This window comes from Symphalangus syndactylus, chromosome 20, assembly GCF_028878055.3.
Source record: "Symphalangus syndactylus isolate Jambi chromosome 20, NHGRI_mSymSyn1-v2.1_pri, whole genome shotgun sequence".
NCBI lineage: Eukaryota > Metazoa > Chordata > Mammalia > Primates > Hylobatidae > Symphalangus > Symphalangus syndactylus.
Window position 1 is genome coordinate 16,617,113 of NC_072442.2, and position 9,610 is coordinate 16,626,722.

Here is a 9,610-nt window from a genome sequence, read left to right on the forward strand (position 1 = left end):
CTATCAACAAGGACCATGTTAAATTCTCCCCAGGCATTATCTAAGTAACCTTAACAACCTTTTGACTGCGCTTCTTATCATCACCATTTGAGGACACTGAGGTTTGGGGCAGAATCATATGGCAGGTAAGTGTCAGGGCCTAAACTATAATCTCATGTCGAACGCCATATAAGGCCTATGCGTTATAGCATGGTGGTCAGGAGCCTTGACTCTGAATTTCAAACCCAGGCCCACCACACAGCCATGTGGCCTTCAGTGAGAGTCTTCATCTTTCTGTGATTCAGTTTCTCATATATATAATAGTACCTCATGAAACTACAAAGATTAAAGAGGGTCACGTAAAGTGTTGACACATAGAAAGCATTCAGTAAGTGTTAACTACAATGATTATTAACACAGTAGTACCCCAATCCACGGGGGATATGTTCCAAGACGCCCAGTGAATGCACAAAACCGTGGATAGTATCAAACTCTATATATACTGCCGTGGATAGTATCAAACTCTATATATACTGCCGTGGACAGTATCAAACTCTATATATATGTGTTCTGTCCTATAAATACATACTTATGATAAAGTATAATTTATAAATTAGGCACAGTAAGAGATTAACAATAACTAATAATAAAATAGAACAAATATAACAATATGCCAGCATCACTACTCTTATGCTTTGAGACCATTATTAAGCAAAATAAAGGTTACTTGAACACAAGCACTGGGACAGTGGATCTCATAACTGAGATGGTTATTAAGTGACCAACGGGTGGGTAGCATATAAAGCGTGGATGTGCTTGACTAAGGGATGATTCATATTCCAGGCAGAATGAAGTGGGATGGCGCAAGATTTCATCACGCTACTCAGAACAGCAGCAAGTTGAAATGTATTATTTCTAGAATTTTCCATTTCGTTTTTTTTTTCTTTTTTTTTTGGACGGAGTTTTGCTTTGGTCACCCGGGCTGGAGTGCAATGGCGCGATCTCGGCTCAGTGCAATCTCTGCCTCCCAGGTTCAAGTGATTCTCCTGCCTCAGCCTCCCAAGTTGCTGAGATTACAGGCGTGTGCCACCACGTCCAGCTAATTTTTGTATTTTTAGTAGAGATGGAGTTTCACCATGTTGGTCAGCTGGTGTCGAGCTCCTGACCTCCAGCGATCAGCCCGTCTCGGACTTCCAAAGTGCTGGGATTACAGGCATGAGAAACTGCACCCAGCACATTTCATATTTTCACACTGTGATTGACCACGGGTAATTGAAAAGGCTGAAAGTGAAACTACTGATAAGGGGGGACCCCTATGTAATCACATAGATAGGCTGATGACCCTGAAACAGAACTCAAGGCCAATCCTCCTTCCTAGCCTCTCCTGGTTCAATGTGTAATCTGGATACCGAAATCAAGCTCCTCTCTTCTGGTTTTCCCCATTACAAAATGTGGCAGGTAAAAAACAATGGGTTTATAATTTCTTGTCTATGTTCTTCATAATCACAGCCAGCCTGGGCTGCAATCTGATTTCAACCAATTTGCTGCCTGTGCAGCCTTGACCAACCATTTATACTCTTTGGCACCATTTTCCCAACTGTAAAAGGGGGAAATAATATCTACCTCATTTGATGCTAAGACTTATAAAACTTTATAGTTTACAAAGCATTTTCACAAAAATCCCATTTGATTTTCACATCAACCAATGGCAAATAGGGGACCCTGAATAAAAAATTAGTGAATTCATTCATTCTGTTAACAAATATTGTGGGGCATCTACCACATCCCAGGGGCTGTGCTAGCCCTGGGATACAACAGCGAATGAGACAAACGGGATCTGTGCCTTCATGAAGTTAACATTCTAGAGGAGACAACAGACGATAAAGTCAGCAAATAAACAAGATAACTGCAGGTTATGGTAAATTTCCTGAAGGAAATCAAAGATGTGAATTAGAGTGAAGTGGGGGTATGCAAGCCTACGTGAGTTAGGATGACCCAGACTCTCATGAAGGGATAGAAGTGAAGTCTTGAGAGGTTTCCAAACATGAAAGGAGTGAAATTCCACTGAGGTTCCAGATCATCCGATGCAGAATCTAACAAAGGAAATGGCTGTGAACGTGCTTAGCACCCCTTAAAGCCCCTCAGTCACTGCAGGACTATGAAAATGTGGAGAATTGAGGAGGAGACAGAAGATTTTCTTGGAAGAGAGCTTTTGCCATGCTGTGTTTCCACAGTTTCAGGGTGGGAGGTGGGAGCAGGAGTGCTCCTGTCTAAACTCAAGCCAATGCAGGGTGCCTTCAAAGGCCTCCCTCAGAGCTTGAGATATGTTTCCTTCAGTTGGTGAACACTGCAGAGTAGGGATGTCCATTTCCTTAAAGGAACCACACTAATCCAAAAGAGTATATTCTACCGGAACTGAACAGACCGCCATCAGTATACTGTATTTTACAATTCCTGGGCCATTCCACCCTGAATAACACAATATGTAGGTCATCCATATTGCAACTTAAGGTGAACCACACCAAACCCAGATCCTTCCCACAGTCTCTTTGAACCTGCATTGTGGAAATGACCAGGCCTCACGTCCTTCTAGCCCAATGTGTAAGACAGCTCTTTAGTACTACTTCACACACTCCTGGTCTTACATTCTTATTCTAGCCATTGCTACAGCAACTAGTTTATCACAGGCATCTACTAGCTTAGCACAGGTATAACTGGTGAGAGCCTTGCCTCAGATATGCACCTAGTTTCCCCACGCTTGCCTCAGGGCTTCTTTGACTAGGCAACATAGGACTCCTCCAGGAACCAGGCACAGATGCATGCTCAACACAGGAACACCAGTGAATTAATGCCTTGTGAGCAACTTTTGACAATAGAGTTCAAAAGCTGACAGATAAATGCTTCTCCCCTCTGTTCCTCAGAAGAAGGGTTTTGAGAGCTTCATAAGGCTTCTCAGAAACTCCTGAGGACTGAACAATCAGTCGCCCCTTGCAATGGCCAACTCAATAGCACATATTGGTATTAATTCTCCTTCCTTCCCTGTTCATTCCTGGATAAATCCCTCACCTATCAACCTCGTCTGAGGCTCTGCTATCAGGGAACCCAGATTAAAATATCCAACAACTAGGTTTCAGCTCCTGATCTCTGAACAAATGCTTGAATACATTTCTTTACACGAATACACACACATACATGCACATATACAATGCACATATGTACACAGACTAGGAATAAGAAATAATATACCAGCACAATGGAATCTAAATCCAAACAAAAAAATTAACATTTCTCCCCAAGCCCAAAGTCTTCAGGAAACTACCTCTGCTAAAGCATACCCCCAATTTTCATCGCTGAACAGAAATGTTTTATTCTCAGGATAAAACATACATTCAGGTGACTTCAAGGTTTTCCCTAAGGGCCAGGGGTGAGGATTTGCTTTATATTTGCATAACTCAAAGGCCCCAGAGATGGTTTTCCCAATCTGCCCAACTGTGAAAGTCAAGCCCTCACTTCCTGGATGACAGAAAACTGATCATAGATTTTTAAATGGCCATTTTATTCTCCAGCTTCTTGACTTCAAGGTTTCAGAAAATCTTGGGGTGTCTCATCTCAACCCAGTCACCCTTAGGCAGATTATACTTTACATGATTCAGTTAAACTCCAAAATTCCTCTTCTAGTGGGGCGAGGTGCCTCATGATTCATGAGAGGATTCACACTGGGAAAAGGGGAGAAAAAGGAACCAAGAGTGTAGCAAGCTGTCACTTAAGTAGGGAAAGCTGCCCTATATTCCACTGGCCAGATTGTGATCACATAGCCACAGCCAACTGCAAGGAATGCTAGGGAATGTAGCCTTTATTCCGGGTGGTTTTGTGCCTGGGGAAAGATTTTAGAAGAGTAGAAGGGTGTCTTAGAACTAGCGGTTTCTGCTACTGCCATCCACAGCATACCATCTCCAACTCCAGCCCGAACCTGAAACTCTAGTACTGAACAGAGTACCTTCAGCCCTGGTCCAGGAACAAACTCCGGGAGGACAAACTTTCTGGAAGCACAAATTGAGAACTCACTTTTCAGTCAGGGCTCAAGAAGGAGCGGCCAGCGAAAAATCTCCAAGCCAATTTCTTTCTGTCTTTTTTTTTTCCTGAGACGGAGTCTCGCTCTGTCGCCCAGGCTGGAGTGCAGTGGCGGGATCTTGGCTCATTGCAAGCTCTGCCTCCCGGGTTCATGCCATTCTTCTGCCTCAGCCTCCTGAGTAGCTGGGACTACAGGTGCCCGCCACGGCGCCCGGCTAATTTTTTGTATTTTTAGTAGAAACGGGGTTTCACCATGTTAGCCGGGACGGTCTCAATCTCCTGACCTCGTGATCCGCCCACCTCGGCCTCCCAAAGTGCTGGGATTACAGGCGTGAGCCACCGGACCCGGCTAAATCTTAAGCATTCTATGAGAAAGACTTGCAGCTTGGAGTGGGGACTTCCCACGTTCTGTTCACTGTAAACCCCTGCAATACACACACACACACATGCACATACATACATTCACATGTACATATCTGCACACACACAAATACATTCACATGGACATACCTGCACACACACACGCACATACATACACATGCATATACCTGCACACACACACACACACACACACGCTGTGCTTCATGCCATCACTAGGGTGGCCTGGGAGGGAATGTGTGTTTTTAGGAGAAAAGAAGACAACTCAGGCACCTCATTCTCCTGGTGTTTGCACAAGTGCCTTCTCTGCATACCATGCTTCAGTCTCTTTCTTGGTTCTCCCTCTTACTGAAAGAGAGAAGCAGAGGCCCGGCACATACTCGGCTGCTTAGGGCTCAAGCCAAGTTCGCAAGCTTCCTGGGGAGCCTAGTGAGATGAAGGCACTGCAGAGCCTCCCCAAAAGAGGCATCGGCTTTTCATGGATCCTTGAGCCCAGGAAGGCGATAGGTGAGACATCACAGTTCGTCAGAAGACACAAGCAAACTCCGGTGAGAAAGGGCAACGGTCAAAGATTTTATTCTCTCGGAGAAGGGGTTCTCGGGCTGTAAGCAGCAGGCAGAAGACTTTATTGCATGCGTAGTTAGGTGATGGCAACCTACAGTTTTCACTGGGAACTGGGATCGAGAGTCACCCTACCTCCTGCTCATGCCCTTCTCTCCCTGTCTCTCTCTCTGCCTTTTGCATCTCTCTCCCTATCTCTCTCCTCCTTTTCCTCTCAGCCTCCTCTGTCTCTCTCCTTATCTCTCTTCCTCTCTCTCTCTCACTCCTTCTCCCCTTCTCTCTCCCTCATCTCTCTGCCTGCCACTGCTCAGGCTCCTGGGGCCCCACGTGGATGGGCGGACACGGGACTCCTAGGCTACCTTTCACAGTGCAAGCACAGGGCTGCAGGACTTTGGTCCCTATCTCCAAGCATCCTCAAAATAAGGGGTGTGGGGTGTGCCTGTGCTCTCCTGGGTGGGCACCCCACACTCCAGGAAGCAGAAACTGCAGGTGACAGCTGGCTCGGGGCTGCCAGCTTCCATCGTGTGATCTGCTGAGGCCAAAGCAGAGGACAGCAGCCCAGGCCCGTCTCTGCAGCGGGGCGGGGGGGGTAGGGGTGGGCTTGGGGGTGGGGATGGGGATGGGAGCCACCAATGCAAATTGGCCCCTGGCTGGTTTCCTACCCTGCACCCTGCCATGCAAGGCCTCCTCTCCCACCCCTACCCGTCTCCCACCACCTCCACCCCTAGGCTGCCCCAGACCCAGGCTCCAGAAGTCTCCCAGGATCCAGGAACTAAGGGCAGCCACTGGGTTCCACAGCCCCTAGTCCATGAGTCAGCCACTCCTCTGCGTGCTGACAAACTTTGGCTCTCATGCCCTACCCAAAGCCAGCCACACACCCCTGTCCCCCCACCAGCATTATTACCGCCTCCTGATTTTAGCCGTGACAGCCCTGCTTCCTGGTAACCTTGCCCCCTCCCACCGTGGTCCAGGCAAGCCCAAAAGCCAGCGCCCTGACCTCCACCCACCCTTCCTGGGGGCCACTCTACTATCTCCTTGCCCAGATGTCTTAACCTGGCTTTACCAAGATAGAATAAATAACAGGGATGAGGCCCCAGACTGCCAGGAAGATTTGCTAAAATGCTCTGTTTAGACGCAAGAACAGTGATGGGGCCTATGGATGACCCCAAGATTGTCACCCAAGCAGCAAGAAGGGCAAGGAGCCTGGTTTCCTGCCCTTACCCTGGGAGGACATGGCCAGGGCTCCACAAGGCCTTGGAGAGGGGTGGGCAGGAGAGCAGGTCCACCCCCCTCTTGAGGAAGCAGCCACCACCCCCAAGAAGCAGCAGATGGGGGCACACAGGCAGAGTCCCCGCGTGCTGTAGAGCAGGGCCAGCAGATCTTACTCAGCCTCAGCCCCAGGGGAGCTGCAAGATACACTGAGACCCTCACAGGTTGGGCTCTGTGTCCCCATCCAAATCTCATCTGGAATTGTAATCCTCCTGTGTCAAGGGAGGAACCTGGTGGGAGGGGATGGGATCTGGGGACAGTGTCCCCCCTGCTGCTCCCCGGATAGTGAGGGAGTTCTCAGGAGAGCTGATGGTTTGAAAGTGTGGCACTTCCTGGTTCTCCACTCACTCCCTCCTGCCACCTTGTGGAGAAGGTGCCTGCTTCCCCTTCGCCTTCTGCCATTATTGTAAGACCTTGTCTCAAAAAAAGTGTATAATTCAATGGCTTTAATTATATTCACAGAATTATGTTTTTCTACCATAAAGACATGTGCGCATGTATGTTCATCACAGCGCCATTCACGATAGCAAATATATGGAATCAACCTAAATGCTCATCAATGGTAGACTTGATAAAGAAAATGTGGTATGTATACACCATGGAATATTATGCAGCCATTAAAAAAATTAGATCTTGCCTTTTTGGCAACATAGGTGGAGCTGGAGGCCATGATCATAAGTGAACTAACGAAGGAACAAAAAACAAAATACCACATGTTCTCACTTATAAGTGAGAGCTAAACATTGAGTACGATGTTTGGACACAAAGAAGGGAACAACAGACACTAGGGCCTACTTAAGGGTGGAGGGAGGAGAGTGAAGATAGAAAAACTGGCCAGGCACAGTGGCTCACACCTGTAATCCCAACACTGGGAGGCCAAGGCGGGTGAATCACTTCAGGTCAGGAGTTCGAGACCAGCCTGGCCAACGTGAAACCCCTTCTCTACTAAAAATACAAAAATTAGTCAGGTGCTGTGGCATGCACCTGTAATCCCAGCTACTTGGGAGCCTGAGGCAGGAGAATCACTTGAACCCAGGAGGCAGAGGTTCCAGTGAGCCGAGATCATGCCACTGCACTCCAGCCTGGGAGACAAAACAAGACTCCGTCTCACAGAAAAAAAAAAAAAGAAAGAAAAGAAAATCTACCTATCAGACACTATGCTTTTTACTGGAGTGATGAAATAATCTGTACACTAAACCCCCATAACACACAATTTATCTATATAACAAACATGCACATGTACCCCTGAACCTAAAAGCTAAAAACATTGAAAAAATTATATTCACCAAAGTGTGCAACCATCACCATGTTATATTTATTTATTTTAATTTTTAATGTTTGTGAGTACATAGTAGGTGTATTTATTGATGGGGTATATGAGATGTTTTGATACAGGCTTACAATGCATAATAATCACATCAGGGTCAACAGGGTATCTATCACCTCATGCATTTATCCTTTGTGTTTCAAATGATCCAATTATATTCTTTGAGTTAATTTTAAATGAAGTTAAATTATTTTTTACTACAGTCACTCTGTTGTGCTAGCAAATACTAGGTCTTATTTGTTCTAATTTTTTTGTACCCATTAACCATCCCCTCTCCCCACCCCCATCCCACTACCTTTCCCAGCCTTTGATAATCATCTTTCTACTCTTTATGCCCATGAGTTGAATTGTTTTAATTTTTGGCTCTCACAGATAAGTGAGAACATGCGATGTTTGTCTTTCTGGCTTATTTCACTTAACATAACGACCTCCATTTCCATCTATGTTGTTTCAAATGACAGGATCTCATTCTTTTTTATGGCTAAATAGTACTCCATTGTGTATATGTACCACATTTTCTCTACCCATTTGTTTGTTGATGGACACTTAGGTTGCTTCTAAATCTGGGCTATTGTAAATAGTGCTGCAATAAACACAGGAGTGCAGATAGCTCTTAGGTATACTGATTTCCTTTCTTTTGGGTACATACCTAGCAGTGAGATTGCTTGATCATATGGTAACTCTATTTTTAGTCTTTTGAGGAACTTCCAAACTGTTCTCCTTAGTGATTGTATTAATTTACATTCCATCAATGGTGTATGAGGGTTCTCTTTTCTCCACAATCTCGCCAACATGTGTTATTGTCTGTCTTTTGGACAGAAAACATTTTAACTGGGGTGAGATGACATCTCATTATAGTTTTGATGTGCATTTATCTGATGATTAATTATGTTGAGCACCTTTTTATATGTTTGTTTGCCTTTTTTTTTTTTTTTTTTTTTAAGACAAGGTCTCACTCTGTCACCCAGGCTGGAATGCAGTGGAGCAATCTCAGCTCACTGCAACCTCTGCCTCCTGGGTTCAAGCAATTCTCCTACTTCAGCCTCCAGAGTAGCTGAAATTCAAAACGAATGGGATTCTATGACTGAACATAAAGCAGTGAACACAATGCTAGTTTGTTTTCAACCCAGAAACACACACACCCACTTTCGTCTCTGCCTTCTTCCTCACCCCTTGAACGGTTCTGAGCCACTCCCATGAATCTTCTTGTGCTAGGGATCTTAATACCTGTCTCCGCAGCCCTCTCCACACAGTCGGGGGCTCCTACCAGCTAGTGTTCTGGTATCTCCTCTGAATTTTTAATTAATTTCACTTCCAGAGAATTAAGTATTACTTTTGTTGAGAGTTTGTTCTCTCAAACGGTATTGCATTTAGTAACGCTTTTTTAGTTGTTGGGGTTTTTGTTTTTTCAAATGGTATTAATTTGTTTCCCTTTCCAGCTGAAGAAATAGTGACCAGGGGAGTAAATATTCTCAGGCCACTGTGTTTGTATATTATGGACAATCAAGAAAGAACTAGGGTATGTTAGAGGCAGAACTCCAGAGGTCAGGTCATCTCTGTCTACTCACTTGGTGGACTTGGCTAAGTCACGTGATCTCTCTGAGCCTCCATTTCTTCATCTATAAAATGGACTAATACTTTCAACCTAGTACATGAAAGAAAATATGCTGATTGAACCAATTCTACTCCTGTTGCAACCTCACACCAGAGCACAGGCTGGGTGTTCATGTACGTTTCCTTGCCTGGTCTCTGGCTTTCCCTCTAGGAGATATCCTTCTTAGCTCTGGTGCTCCTGGGAGCTGGGCTAAAGCTGATCTCTCTATTCTTGCCTCTGCCCGGTTTCATTGCAGGCAGCCTCCACTGAACTATGTCCACATCATCATCCCTGAATAGAAGATCTATAGCATGATGAGGTTCAATCAAATCCCGCTAAACGAACAAACAAAACAAACAAACGAAAAGCCACTGGCCTAATCGGTCGTAATATATTCTTTACAAAGTCCTTTATGATACTTATCTTAGTAA